Source organism: Triticum dicoccoides, chromosome 2B, assembly GCF_002162155.2.
Source record: "Triticum dicoccoides isolate Atlit2015 ecotype Zavitan chromosome 2B, WEW_v2.0, whole genome shotgun sequence".
NCBI lineage: Eukaryota > Viridiplantae > Streptophyta > Magnoliopsida > Poales > Poaceae > Triticum > Triticum dicoccoides.
In genome coordinates this window covers 621,761,938-621,777,202 of record NC_041383.1, presented here as the reverse complement: position 1 = coordinate 621,777,202, position 15,265 = coordinate 621,761,938, and positions in this window count along the sequence as shown.

Genomic DNA, 15,265 nt, shown 5'->3' with positions numbered 1-15,265 from the left:
CTCCCTTCCAATCTTGCGGAGCCAATCATCTGCAACTATCGGCTCGGTGCTACTGGAGAACACCGGCCGATTAAGCCTCAAGAAACGCGCTAAGTGATCAACAGGTGGTGGTGGTGGTGGGTTGTTGTTATTGTTGTTCCCCTGATTCTGATTCTGAACTAGTATCTGCATCAATGCATTCTGCTGCTGGATCAATTGAGTGAGCTCCGGTGGGAAAGCAAATCCATTGTCACGTCTCGGAGGCATCTGAGGGGTTTTAGAGAGGATGAGAATATAGAATAGAATAGATCTACAGGAAAAACACTACCCATATGCACATGAGACAAACACAAACATATCACTTCAATCAATTCAAACAAGGGCATACAACGGTCTAACTGTCGTTACAAAAGTGCTTGGACTATGCTATATACATGGGGGAATACTATTACTGTTATGGTGGTCGACTAGAAAAATTGATCGGTCGAAGACTCCATGATATCTGCTCCAGCTTCATCAACAATGTCATCATCACTATCGTCAGGGTCTGAGTCGGTGTCGTCGATGATGATGTAGTTCTTTGGGCAAGTGCAATCGTCGTCTTCTCCTCCCGGCGCGGGGATTCCCATGAATACTTTTAGCTTCTTCTTCAGGTCATCATTCTTCTCCACGAGTGTCGTCATGTCCTCCTCATATCCATCGCGTGTAGACTTGAGTTCTTCTTCCAGCTCTGTGATCTTGGTCATTGCCTTCTTTAGATCTATCATGCCTGTGCACATCTGGTTCTCCTAGCAGCGAATGTGCTAGTTTAACTCCTGGATAAAAGCTGCAATAGATCTATCCTTCCTGGTGCTGATCATCTCCCATTGCTCATCTTGGCGCCCACAAATTTGGTAGATAGTATCCTTGACATCTTTGTGGTAAACTTCTCCAATGCGTCCCATGGTGATGTGAGCTGCCATGCTCTTTCCTAGACTCCATGTTGGTGCATCAAAGGAAAACTCTATGGGCTCAGTGACTGGCATGAACGTCCTTCCTGGAACTTGAACTTGAATCATCCAACGCTCCTCTTTTGGTAAAGTGGTGATGTAGGTCCCGGTGAATCTTGGTACTCCAATGTTCAGGTATCTAGTGACTTCCTTCAAGTGGCGTCCAAAAGGCGTATCTTCATCCAGTTGCATGAACTTGTTCCTTGCATCCGCCATCCTAAAGAGTAGAAAAGGGAGAGGAGTCGGAAATGAGAAGAGAGTAGTGATCTAGGGTTTTAGCTTAGTGGTTGTGTCCTACAGTCAGCGTGTGCTCTGATACCATCTTGTAGCGATCAGACCTCAAACAGTCTGATCTCTATGCATCAGTGTCATCCCTGGATCGGTAATGCTGACACACACAGTACTTGAAGGATTTATAAAAGAGTAGCAATCACACACTTATTACATCCAATGTCTCAAAAGAGAGCTTATTACAATAAATATGGCTTAAGGCCATCTAAAAATGATAACAGCGGAAGGCTTGGAAGATAAAGCGAGTCCATCAACTCCAACAGCATCACTGAGTGAAAGACCACGACCTAAGGCACCTTACTCATCGTCTGAAAAGTCTGCAACATGAACGTTGCAGCCCGAAAACGGGTCAGCACATGGAATATGCTGGCAATGTAACACATAGAGAGTAAAGAACAGAATAATGCTATCACTACATGCATATATGGCTGGTGGAAAGCTCTGTGGTTACAATTTTGCATAAAGCCAATTTTTCCCTACAACAAAGGAATAAATTTTATTTAACTATCATGGTGGTTGTTAAACATTGAGAAGGTTCCTCCAACTCAATCCCAATTAAGCATCATCATTAACCCAATCAAATTAAATTAATTAACATGATGAGATTCACATGATAATCCAAGAAACTAGATACTCAAAATGTCCATAACCGGGGACACGGCTAACCATGATTAGTTTGTACACTCTACAGAGGTTTGCGCACTTTTCCCCGCAAGACTCGATCGCCTCCATTGGATTTCTCGCACTACAAGGTGTTTGAGAAATGGATGACCGAGACACAGTCTTTCAGAAGCATTAGCTCTTTACTCTGGGTAGACAGTACCAACCTACATCCCCTACATCTGTTAGTCTACCACTGAAAGAGGTCACGAAACATACTCAACTATGCTAGAGCCCATAGTAGTTTGCGGCTGCACACAGAGGTTTCTATCATGAATAATCTCATGATCCCTTTGAGCCTGGGTAGCAGTCCATAGGAGAATCACACGGTACCCCGGGATTTCCAAAAATACAGGCAACACTGGGTTCCCCAAGTGCCTCAGTCCACCCAGATGTGTATTAAAGTTGCCACCTTAAGTTGAACCATTAATTACAATACTCACATCTGTCATGGATACACTCACCCAATCCACGTCTACGAGCAATAGCAATATAAGCAAACGTAGAAGTAACTCCCAAAGGTTTAATAAATAACAGGACATAGGTACTACCTTATCTACTTCCCCAAACCCACATATTAATCAGATCCTAACCATGCAATTGTTTGAGGATTGATCCAATGCAATAAAACTGGGTAGTAAAGAGGTATGATCAAAGTGTTACTTGCCTTGCTGATGATCCGTGAAACCTAGAGACTCGTAGTAGCACGCTGCGCACTCCGGGTACTCTATCTCAAACAAACAAGCATACAATAAGCACTCATCTAATGGACTGGTAAAACTCAAATAAGAGATCTAACCAGAAAGTTCAACTTAAGAACTCCGGTTTGCAAAAAGAAACAAATCAAACGAAGCAACAAAACTCAAACGGCGAAAGAAACAAGCTTCATTAACTAATCTGGACCTAAGTCAAATTTTATAGTAGCAAAAACTTATTTAAGTTAGTTAAACGGAAAGAGGGTTTCGAGACGAAACTCTAGGCGCTTGAATCACCTGATTCCGATAAATGAGCGAAAAGTTATACTAAAACGAAAATCGGATCAGCAATCGCGATCGAAAATAATCACGAAAAACCCGAGAAAAAAAAACTAACGAACAGGCTAACGAACGAACGTTCGCTGTCTGCGGCTAAACAGTGAAAACCGTTCGTTAAAACAAACGTACGAACGAGCGTCCGCTAAATAACTAAACCGATAAAAATCGATGAACCGAAACTAAAAAAACGGATCTTGGGTTAAAAAAAAACTAACGGTTTTATAAAAAAACGGCGGCGGCTACCTCGGGTCCGGCGGGATTCCGGCGAGGCGGCAGATCGGCGGCGGCGGCGGAAGGTGGCTAGGGTTCGGCGCGGGTGGGCTGGGCAGCGGCGGTGTGGGCTTCGGGGCAGGGGTCTCGCTCGGGTACGGCCCGGAGTCAGTTTGACTTCTTTTTTTTAAATAATTTCGACATGCAGAAAAAGAAAGAAAATAAATACTAAACGGACTCAAAAAATCCCGAAATAAATTTTCCTTGTCCTCTAAAAATAAGTCGGACAAGATGAACATTTATTTGGGCCTAGAATGCTATTTTGAAAAACACGTATTTTTTCGAATTCAAATAAAATAGCGATAAAACTCTGAATAAAAAGCTAAATTGATTTTAATATTAAATCTCCAATTTTTCTTTATTTTGGGAAAGTCATTTTATTCCCTCTCTTTTATTTTTATAAAAGAAATATATGAAGATAAAATAATTAAAATCAAACGATCCTATTTTCAAAATTTGAGAAAACTCAAATATGAAAATAACGAAATCCCCAACTCTCTCCGTGGGTCCTTGAGTTGCATAGAATTTCTAGGACCAAGCTAAAATGCAATAAAATATTATATGCAATGATGATCTAATGTATAACATTCCAAATTGAAAATTTGGGATGTTACAAGCACAAGTGTGGAAAAAGATAGTAACATTGTCCCTTCTCTCTTTTTTCTCTCATTTTTTTGTTTTGGGCTCTTTGGCCTCTTTTATTTGGGATATTTTTGGCCTCTTTTATTTATAACCTCACATGGGACAATGTTCTAATAATGATGATACCCCGCACTTTTTTTTACTTACAACTCAAGGTAAACTCAAACCCATAATGATGGAATGGTGGAGTTACATGGCAATATATCTCGGAATGGCTATGAAATGCCATAATAGGTAGGTATGGTGGTTGTTTTGAGGAAGGGTATAAGGTGGGTTTAATGCACCGGCGAAAGTTGCGCGGTACTAGAGTGGCTAGCAAAGGTGGAAGGGTGAGAGTGTGTATAACCCATGGACTCAACATTAATCATAAAGAACTCACATACTTATTGCGAAAAATCTATTAGCCCTCAAAGCAAAGTACTGCCACGCATTCTCCTGTGGGAGAGGTTGGTATGAGTGAACCATCACGTGCTCCCGATTTTCACACAAAGGAAGATAATTGAGAATAAATTGCGCTCCAACTTCGTCACATAACTAGAAAACCATACGTGCATGCTACAGGAATCACAAACCTTAACGCAAGTATTTCTTTAACTCCACAATTTACTACTAGCATGATCCTAATATCACCATCTTCATATCTCAAAACAAATGCAAGGAATCAAACTTCTCATATATTCAACGCTTTTTATGGAAGTTTTTATTATACCCCCTTTGGATGCCTAACATATTAGGACTAAATTCACAACCTAAGAAAATTACCATGATGTTTAGAGACTCTCAAAATAACATAAGTGAAGCATGAGAGTTCATCAACTTCTTCAAAATAACATCACTGCCGTGCTAAAAAAGATATAAGTGAAGCACTAGAGCATCTACCCTAGCTCAAAAGATATAAGTGAAACACAAAGAGTATTCTAATAAATTCACGATTAATGCATGTCCCACTCAAAAGGTGTGTACAACAATGATGATTGTGGCAAACTAAAAATCAAAGACTCAAATCATACAAGACGCTCCAAGCAAAACACATATCATGTGGTGAATAAAAATATAGCATCAAGTAAATTTACTGATGGATTGAAGACGAAAGAGGGGATGCCATCCGGGCATCCCCAAGCTTAGATGCTAGGTTGTCCTTGAATATTACCTTGGGGTGCCTTGGGAATCCCCAAGCTTAGGCTCTTGCCACTCCTTATTTCGTAGTCCATCAAATCTTTACCCAAAACTTGAAAGCTTCACAACACAAAACTCAACAGAAAACTCGTGAGATCCATTAGTGTAATAAATCAAATAATCACTCAAGGTACTGTTGTGAACTCATTCTAATTTTATATTGGTGTAATATCTACTGTATTCCAACTTCTCCATGGTTGATACCCCCCGATACTACCCATAGATTCATCAAAATAAGCAAACAATACGATGAAAACAGAATCTGTCAAAAATAGAATAGTCTGTAAAAATCTGAAAACTTCGCATACTTTTGTAATTCCAAAAATTCTGAAAAATTAGGACAACGTGGGCAATTTTTATATCAATCTTATGTAAAAAAATCAGAAATTTATCATCCTCTGGTGATTTTTAGGATTTTCTGCACTGGGCGCAAAAGTTTCTGTTTTTCAGCAAAATCAAATCAACAATGTTCCAAACTATCCCAAAGGTCTTACTTGACACAAGCACTAAATTAAAACATGAAAACAAATATAACCAGGCTAGATGATATATTTATTCAAAATCAGGAACGAAAAATCGAGAACAAAAATAAAATTGGGTTGCCTCCCAACAAGCGCTATTGTTCAACGCCCCTAGCTAGGCAAAAAGCAACGATCTAGGTATTGTCATCTTTGGTATTCATCCCATAAGTAGTCCTCGTAATAGATTCATATGGTAACCTAATTTTCTTTCTTGGAAAGTGTTCCATGCCCTTCCTTAAAGGAAATTGAAATCTAATATTTCCTTCTTTCATCTCAATAATTGCACCAATCGTTCTAAGGAAAGGTCTACCAAGAATAATAGGGCATGTAGGATTGCAATCTATATCAAGAACAATAAAATCTACGGGCACCTAATTCCTATTTGCAACAATAAGAACATCATTAATACTTCCCATAGATATTTTAATAGTGGAATCCGCTAGATGCAAATTTAAAGAACAATCACCATGTTTATGGAAACCTAACACATCACATAAAGTCTTTGGAATCGTTGAAACACTAGCACCCAAATGACACAAAGCATTGCACTCATAATCTTTAATCTTTATTTTAATAGTAGGTTCCCAATCATCATAAAGCTTTTGAGGGTTTTAAACTTCCAACTCAAGTTTTTCCTCAAAAGATTTCATCATAGCATCTACAATATGTTTCGTAAAAGCTTTATTTTGGTGATAAGCATGAGGAGAATTAAGCACAGATTGCAACAAGGAAATACAATATATCAAAGAACAACTATCATAATTAAAATCCTTAAAATCCAAAATAGTGGGTTCATTGCTAGCTAAAGTTTTGACCTCTCCAATCCCACTTTTATCACTTTTTTCGCTAAGATATTTATTCTCCAATTTATTGGGACGCCTTTACTCATCTCTAGTCCCTTCTTTTTCGAGATCTAAATTAGCAAACAAATATTCAATAGGAGTCAAACCAAGCATCTTAAGATCTTCATCATTATTATCACAAAAACTAGTAGAACGTGTTTTTTCTAGCAATTCTCTTTTTGCACGTAATCTAGCCGCTCTCTCATTACTCTCATTAATAGAAATTTACATAACTTTCAAAGACTCATTAATATCATGCCTTGGTGGCATAGATCTAATTTTCAATGAATCAATCTCATGAGAAATTCTATCAACATTCCTAGCCAAATCTTCAATCTTAAGCAAATTTTCCTCTACCATAGCATTGAAAATCTGTGAGAATTTACAAATTCTTAAATTGTACTCTCAAGGTAAGAGGGCATCTTATTATAATTTTCATAATAATTGTTAGGAATTACCATAATTCTTAGAGGAATTACTAGGAAACGACATAGGGTTGAAATATCCTCTATACGCGTTATTACCAAAATTGTTCCTACCAACAAAATTCACATCCATAGATTCATTATTATTCTCAAGCAAAGAAGACAAAGTCATATCATTAGGATCTATAGGAGCACCCTTGCTAGCAATTAATTTCATAAGATCATCCATCTTTTCACTCAAAACATTTATTTCTTCAATCGCATGCACCTTTTTACTAGTAGATGATCTTTTCGTATGCCATTGAGAATAATTTGCCATAATATTATCTAGGAGTTTAGTAACTTCTCCTAATATTATTTCCATGAAATTACCTCCGCCGGCGGAATCTAAAAGATTTCTAGATGCAAAGTTCAATCCGGCATAGAAAATTTGTATGATCATCCATAAACTTAAACCATGAGTAGGGCAATTTCTTATCATTAATTTCATCCTCTCCCAAGATTGTGCAACATGCTCATCATCTAGTTGCTTGAAATTGATAATATTGTTCCTAAGGGAGATGGTCTTAGCGGGAGGAGAATACTTGGAAATAAAAGCATCTTTACACTTATTCCATGAATCAATACTATTTTTATGCAAAGATGAAAACCAAGTTTTAGCACGATCTCGTAGAGAGAACAGAAATAGCTTCAATTTCACAATACATTATCCACATCTTTTTTTGCATATCACACAATTCAACGAAAGTATTTAGATGGGATGCAACATCTTCATTAGGACTACCGGAAAATTGTTCTTTCATAACAAGATTCAACAAAGCGGCATTAATTCCATAAGATTCCGCACTAGTGGCGGGAGCAATCGGGGTGCAAATAAAATCATTGTTATTAGTGTTGGAAAACTCACACAACTTAGTATTCTCTTGATTCATTATGACAAAGCAAACGATCTAGCACACAAGCAAACGAAAAGACGAACAGAAAAAGGGCGAATATAAAAGGCAAATATTTTTGTGTTTTTTTGGAAATGTTTTAGAAGTGGGGGAGATGAAAATGAGAGGCAAATGACAAATAATGTAAGTGCAAGAGATGAGAGTTTATGACAAGTACTTGGTAGGCTTGATGTAGAACCTCCCCGACAACGGCTCCTAGAAATTCTTCCTGCTACTTATTTAAGAGGAAAGGGTGATGCAACAAAGTAGAGATAAGTATTTCCCTCAGTTAAGAACCAAGGTATCAATCCAGTAGGAGGCACAAGCAAGTCTCCAATCTATGCACCTGCACAAACTAACAAATATTTGCACACAACGCGAAAAAGGGGTTGTCAGTCCATTCACGGCCACGAACAAGAGTGAGATCTAATATAGAGATATAAAGCAAGTAAAAAGTAAATAAAACAAAGCAAAGTATTTTGTGTTTTTGGTTTTATAGATTTGAAAATATATGATGGAAAATAGACCGGGGGCCATAGGTTTCACTAGAGGCTTCTCTCTTGAAGAAAGCAAATAGTGGGTGAACAAATTATTGTCGAGGAATTGATGGAAAAGCGCAAAGTTATGATGATATCTAAGGCAATGATCATGAATATAGGCATCACGTCTGTGACAAGTAGACCGAAATGATTCTGCATCTACTACTATTACTCCACACATCGACCAACTCCTGTGTGCATCTAGAGTATTATGTTCATAAGAACAGAGTAATGCTTTAAGCAAGATGACATGATGTAGAGGGACAAAGTCAAGCAATATGATATAAACCCCATCTTTTTATCCTTCATGGCAACAATGCAATACATGCCTCGCTACCGTACTGCCACTGGGTGAGGACACCGGAAGATTGAACCCAAAACTAAGCACCTCTCCCATTGCAAGAACTACCAATCTAGTTGGCCAAACCAAACCAATATTCCGAAGAGAAATACAAAGATATCAAATCATGCATATAAGAATTCAAAGAAGACTCAAATAATATTCATAGATAATATGATCATAAATCCACAATTCATCGGATCTCGACAAACACACCACAAAAGAATATTACATCGGATAGAACTCTAAGAACATCGAGGAGAACATTGTATTGAAGATCAAAGAGAGAGAAGAAGCCATCTAGCTACTAGCTATGGACCCATAGGTCTGTGGTAAACTACTCACGCATCATCGAAAGGGCAGCAAGGTTGATGTAGAAGCCCTCCGTGATTGAATCCCCCTCCGACAGAGTACCGAAAAAGGCCTCCAGATGGAATCTCACGAGGGCAGAGACCTGTGGTGGTGGAAAAGTGTTTTCGTGGATGCCTCTAGGGTTTTGGGAATATTTCTGAATTTATAGGCCAAGGAAGGAGGCCAGGGGGTCTCCGAGGGGCTCACAAGCCCTGGGGCATGCCCCCTGGCTTGTCGCCGCCTCGGGGGTCCTCTGGCTTGGACTCCAAGTCCTACGTGTGTCTTCTGGTCCAAGAAAAATCATCACGAAAGTTTTATTCCGTTTGGACTCCGTTTGATATTCCTTTTCTGCGAAACTCAAAACAAGGAAAAAATAGAAACTGGCATTGGGCTCTAGGTTAATATGTTAGTCCCAAAAATAATATAAAATGGCATATTAATGCATATAAAACATCCAAAATAGGTAATAAAATAGCATGGAACAATAAAAAAAATATAGATACGTTGGAGACGTATCAGCGAGCCGAGCTGGTTGCGGCCATTGCGGATCGGGCAGTCACATCATGAGTGTTTGCGTACTATGCAAGTGCAAGCATGCTTCGTGCTTGCAAGCTCAACTCCAATGCGTGCATCGTGCTTGCAAGTTCCGTGTCACAATCCACCTCCACCCACTAGAGCTTGATCTATCCGGGCCCCAATGGCTAGAGGGCTCGCGGTTTTGCTAGTGCTGCTAGCGGTGTCGGTGGCATTGGCGGCTGCCGGCCCGGCCAACCAGGAGAACGACCGGATCCGGGAGCTCCCGGGGCAACCATCACCACCACTGGTCTTCTACAAGGCACGCACTGAGGTGCGCCGCCTCTTGAGCCGTGACGGCCTCTCGCTCATAGCCGTCTCCGTGCAAGACTACTTCAAGTATGACTCCGTCAGTTACGCCCACAACTTCGACAACGGCGATGTCGACGCAAAATGCTAGCTGCTGTGTCGGACTGGAAGGAGGTCGTGGCCGCATGGTACGACAGGGAGAAGACGCTGCTCTGACACGCCCATGCCGCCGAGGAGGACACCTCTGGCGCCGGGCGTGAGAACGCCGAGCTGCACCGGGCGGTCGGCCACGAGAACAATAGCCTACACCACGCGCTCGAGTGGGCGACGGAGGAGGCCAACGCAGCCAGTGAGCACACTGCCAAGAACTCCATTGTAACTCAGTGTGTCATGTGGGTGTTAACTCGTAATCACATTGCATGTATGCAACCAAACACCGGGCACTTACATCTGCCAAGCCAATGCACGCAACCAAACAACAGGCAAAAAATGCTCCCTAATGCAGGCAACCAAACTAAGTGCGGATGATGTTTTTTTGGCTGCATTAGTTCAACCAGGCTAAGAGCATCCCCAACATTTACGGAGTGTGATAGCGCCTTTTAGCGTGTGCACTATTTTGCAGTATCACTTGGAGCATTTTCGGCGCCCAAAAGGGACGGTTTTAGTGCACAGAGCAGTTTTTAGGCGCCTGTTGGAGATGCTCTAAGATGGAACATGCATGTAAATTGCTAAGAGCTTCTCCAATAGAGGCGCTAAATAAGCCGCTGATGTCTGCTTGAACTACGTCGGTATTTCCCCAAAGAGGAAGGGATGATGCAGAACTGCGACGGTAGGTATTTCCCTCAGTGATGAGACCAAGGTTATCGAACCAGTAGGAGAACTAAGCAACACAATGTAAACAACCCCTGCACACAAATAGCAAATACTCGTAACCTGACGTGTTAAAGGGGTTGCCAATCCCTTTCAGGTAACGATGCCTCTAATTGGCGAGAAGACGTGATAAAGTTGTGATAGATAGGATAAATAGATCGCAAATAAAATAAAGCACAAAAGGTATTTTTCTATTTTTGGTTTAATTGATCTGAAAATAAAAGCAAAGGAAAATAGATCATAGAGGCAAATATGATGAAAAGAGACTCGGGGGCCGTAGGTTTCACTAGTGGCTTCTCTCGAGAAAAATAGCAAATGGTGGGAAAACAATTACTGTTGGGCAATTGATAGAACTTCAAATAATCATGACGATATCCATGCAATGATCATTATATAGGCATCACATCCAAGATTAGTAGACCGACTCCTACCTGCATCTACTACTATTACTCCACACATCGACCGCTATCCAACATGCATCTAGTGTATTAAGTTCATGGAAAAATGAAGTAATGCAACAAGAACGATGACATGATGTAGACAAGATCTATTTATGTAGAAATAGACCCCATCTTGTTATCCTTAATAGCAACGATACATACGTGTCGTTTCCCCTTCTGTCACTGGGATCAAGCACTATAAGATCGAACCCATCACAAAGCACCTCTTCCCATTGCAAGATAAATAGATCAAGTTGGCCAAACAAAACCCAAATATCGGAGAAGAAATACAAGGCTATAATCAATCATGCATATAAGAGATCAAAGAAGACTCAAATAACTTTCATGGATAAAAACATAGGTCTGATCATAAACTCAAAGTTCATCGGATACCAACAAACACACCGCAAAAAGACTTACATCATATGGATCTCCAAGAGACCATTGTATTGAGAATCAAGAGAGAGAGAGAGAGGAAGCCATCTAGCTACTAACTACGGACCCGTAGGTCTACAAAGAACTACTCACGCATCGTTAGAGAGGCACCAATGGACATGATGAACCCCTCCGATATGGTGTCTAGATTGGATCTGGTGCTTTTGGAACTTGCGGCGGCTAGTATTGATTTTTGTCCACTCCCCTAGGGTTTTTGGAATATTGGGGTATTTATAGAGCAAAGAGGCGGTGCGGGAGGCCACCATGGAGGGCACAACCCACCAGGGCACGCTTGGGCCTCCAGGCGCGCCCTGGTGTATTGCTCTCACCACGGGACGGACCTCTGGTACTTCTTTGGCCCACTGGATTTCTTCTGGACCAAAAAAATCCACAAAAAGTTTTGGTGCGTTTGGACTCCGTTTGGTATTGATTTCCTGCAATGTAAAAACAAGCAGAAAACAACAACTGGCACTGGGCACTATGTCAATAGGTTAGTACCAAAAACTGATATAAAATGATTATAAAATGATTGTAAAACATCCAAGAATGATAATATAACAACATGGAACAATAAAAAATTATAGATACATTGGAGACGTATCAGCATCCCCAAGCTTAATTCCAGCTCGTCCTCGAGTAGGTAAATGATAAAAACAGAATTTTTGATGTGGAATATTGCCTAACATGTTCATCATATAATCTTTTCTTTGTAGCATGGACATTTGGACTTTTATATGTTTCAAATCAATAGTCTAGTTTTGACATGGAGATTTTAATACTCAAGCATACCAACAAGCAACAATGACTTTCAAAATATCAACACTAAAGCAAGTTATCCCTAGCCCATTATGCTCAATCATTGATCCATTCATGAAACACACTCGAATATTAGCTACACCCAATGCTCAAATACGATCATAGTGCCCCTTAGTTAGTGCTTTATATGAGAAGATGGAGCCTCAAATTCAAAATAAAAATTGCATAAAGTAAAATAAAGGCCCTTCACATAGGGAAGTAGGGATTTGTAGAGGTGCCAGAGCTAAAAGAGAAAATTGAGAGATAAAAACATTTGGGGGGGGGGGCATACTTTTCCCACCAACGAAAACGACTTAGAGCTCCCAACACTTTCCATGCTAGATACATCATAGGATGTTCCTGATACATCTCCAAAGTATCTATAATTTTTGATTGTTCCATGCTATTATATTACCCCTTTTGGATGTTTATGGGCTTTATTTTATACATTATTATCATTTTTGGGACTAACCTACTAACTGGAGGCCCAACCCGTATTGCTGTTTTTTGCCTATTTCAGTATTTCGATGAAAAGGAATATCAAATGGAGTCCAAACGGAATGAAACCTTCGGAAGCATGATTTTTGGAACGAACATGATCCAGGGGACTTGGAGTGCAAGTCAAGAAGCAGCCGAGGCGGCCACGAGAAGATAGGGCGCTCCCCCTATAGGGCGCGCCCCCTGTCTCGTGGGCCCCTCGGGCATCCACCGACGTACTCCTTCCTCCTATATAAGACTACGTACCCCGAAAACATCCAGAGAGCACCCGAAATACAATTTCCACCGCCGTAACCTTCTGTATCCGCAAGATCTCATCTTGGAGCCTTCACCGGCGCTCTGCCGGAAGGGGAATCGACCACGGAGGGCTTCTACATCAACACCATAGCCCTTCCGATGAGTTGTGAGTAGTTTACCATAGACCTTCGGGTCCATAGTTATTAGCTATATGGCTTCTTCTCTCTTTTTGGATCTCAATACAATGTTCTCCCCCTCTCTTGTGGAGATCTATTCGATGTAATCTCTTTTTGCGGTGTGTTTGTCGAGATCCGATGAATTGTGGGTTTATGATCAAGTTTATCTATGAGAAATATTTGAATCTCCTCTGAATTCTTTTATTTATGATTGAGTTATCTTTGCAAGTCTCTTCGAATTATCAGTTTGGTTTGGCCTACTAGATTGATCTTTCTTGCCATGGGAGAAGTGCTTAGCTTTGGGTTCAATCTTGCGGTGTCCTTACCCAGTGACAAAAAGGGTTGCAAGGCACGTATTGTATTGTTGCCATCGAGGATAAAAAGATGGGGTTTATATCATATTGCATGATTTTATCCCTCTACATCATGTCATCTTTCTTAATGCGTTACTCTATTCTCTGTGAACTTAATACTCTAGATGCAGGCAGGAGTCGGTCGACGTGTGGAGTAATAGTAGTAGATGCAGGCAGGAGTCGGTCTACTTGTTGCGGACGTGATGCCTATATACATGATCATGCCTAGATAATCTCATAACTATTCGCTTTTCTATCAATTGCTCGATAGTAATTTGTTCACCCACCGTAATACTTATGCTATATTGAGGGAAGCCTCTAGTGAAACCTATGGCCCCCGGGTCTATCTCTTATCATATTTGCTTCCAATCTACTTTTATTTGCATCTTTACTTTTTGCATCTATAATATAAAATACCAAAAACATATTTATCTTATCATACTATCTCTATCAAATCTCACTTTCGCAAGTGGCCGTGAAGGGATTGACAACCCCTTTATCGCGTTGGTTGCGAGTTCTTGGTTTGTTTGTGTAGGTGCGTGGGACTTTTGAGGAGCCTCCTACTGGATTGATACCTTGGTTCTCAAAAACTGAGGTAAATACTTACGCTACTATTGCTGCATCACCCTTTCCTCTTCAAGGAAAACCAACGCAAGCTCAAGGCGTAGCAAGAAGGATTTCTGGCGCCGTTGCCAGGGAGGTCTTCGCTCAAGTAAAGACATACCAAGTACCCATCACAAACCTATCTCCCTTGCATTTACATTATTTTCCATTTGCCTCTCGTTTTCCTCTCCCCCACTTCACCCTTGCCGTTTTATTTGCCCTCTCTTTCGCAATCTCCTCCTGTCTTTTTCGCTTGCCTTTTTCTGTTTGCTTGTGTGTTGGATTACTTGTTGCCATGGCGCAAGATAATACCAAATTATGATATTTCTCGAATACCAATAATAATGATTTCCTTAGTACTCCGATTGCTCCTGTTAATGATGTTGAGTCTTGTGAAATCAATACTGCTTAGCTGAATCTTGTTATGAAAGATCAATTCGCCGGCCTTCCTAGTGAAGATGCCGCTATTCATCTAAACAATTTTGTTGACTTGTGTGATATACAAAAGAAGAAAGATACGGATAATGATATTGTTAAATTGAAGTTATTTCCGTTTTCACTTAGAGATCGTGCTAAAGTTTGGTTTTCGTCTTTGCCAAAAAATAGTATTGATTCTTGGAACAAGTGCAAAGATGCTTTTATCTCTAAGTATTTCCCTCCCGCTAAGATTATCACTCTTAGGAATGATATTATGAATTTTAAACAACTTGATCTTGAGCATGTTGCCTAATCTTGAGAAAGAATGAAATTGATGATTCGCAATTACCCTACTCATGGTTTGAATTTATGGATGACCATACAAAAAATTTATGTCGGTTTGAACTTTGCTTCTAGAAATCTCTTAGATTCGGCTGCGGGAGGCACGTTTATGGAAATCACGTTAGGAGATGCTACAAAACTTCTTGATAATATTATGGCAAATTATTCTCAATGGCACACCAAAAGATCTTCTAGTAAAAAAGTGCATGCTATAGAAGAAATCAATGTTTTGAGTGGAAAGATGGATGAACTTATGAAATTGTTTGCTACTAAAAATACTCCTCTT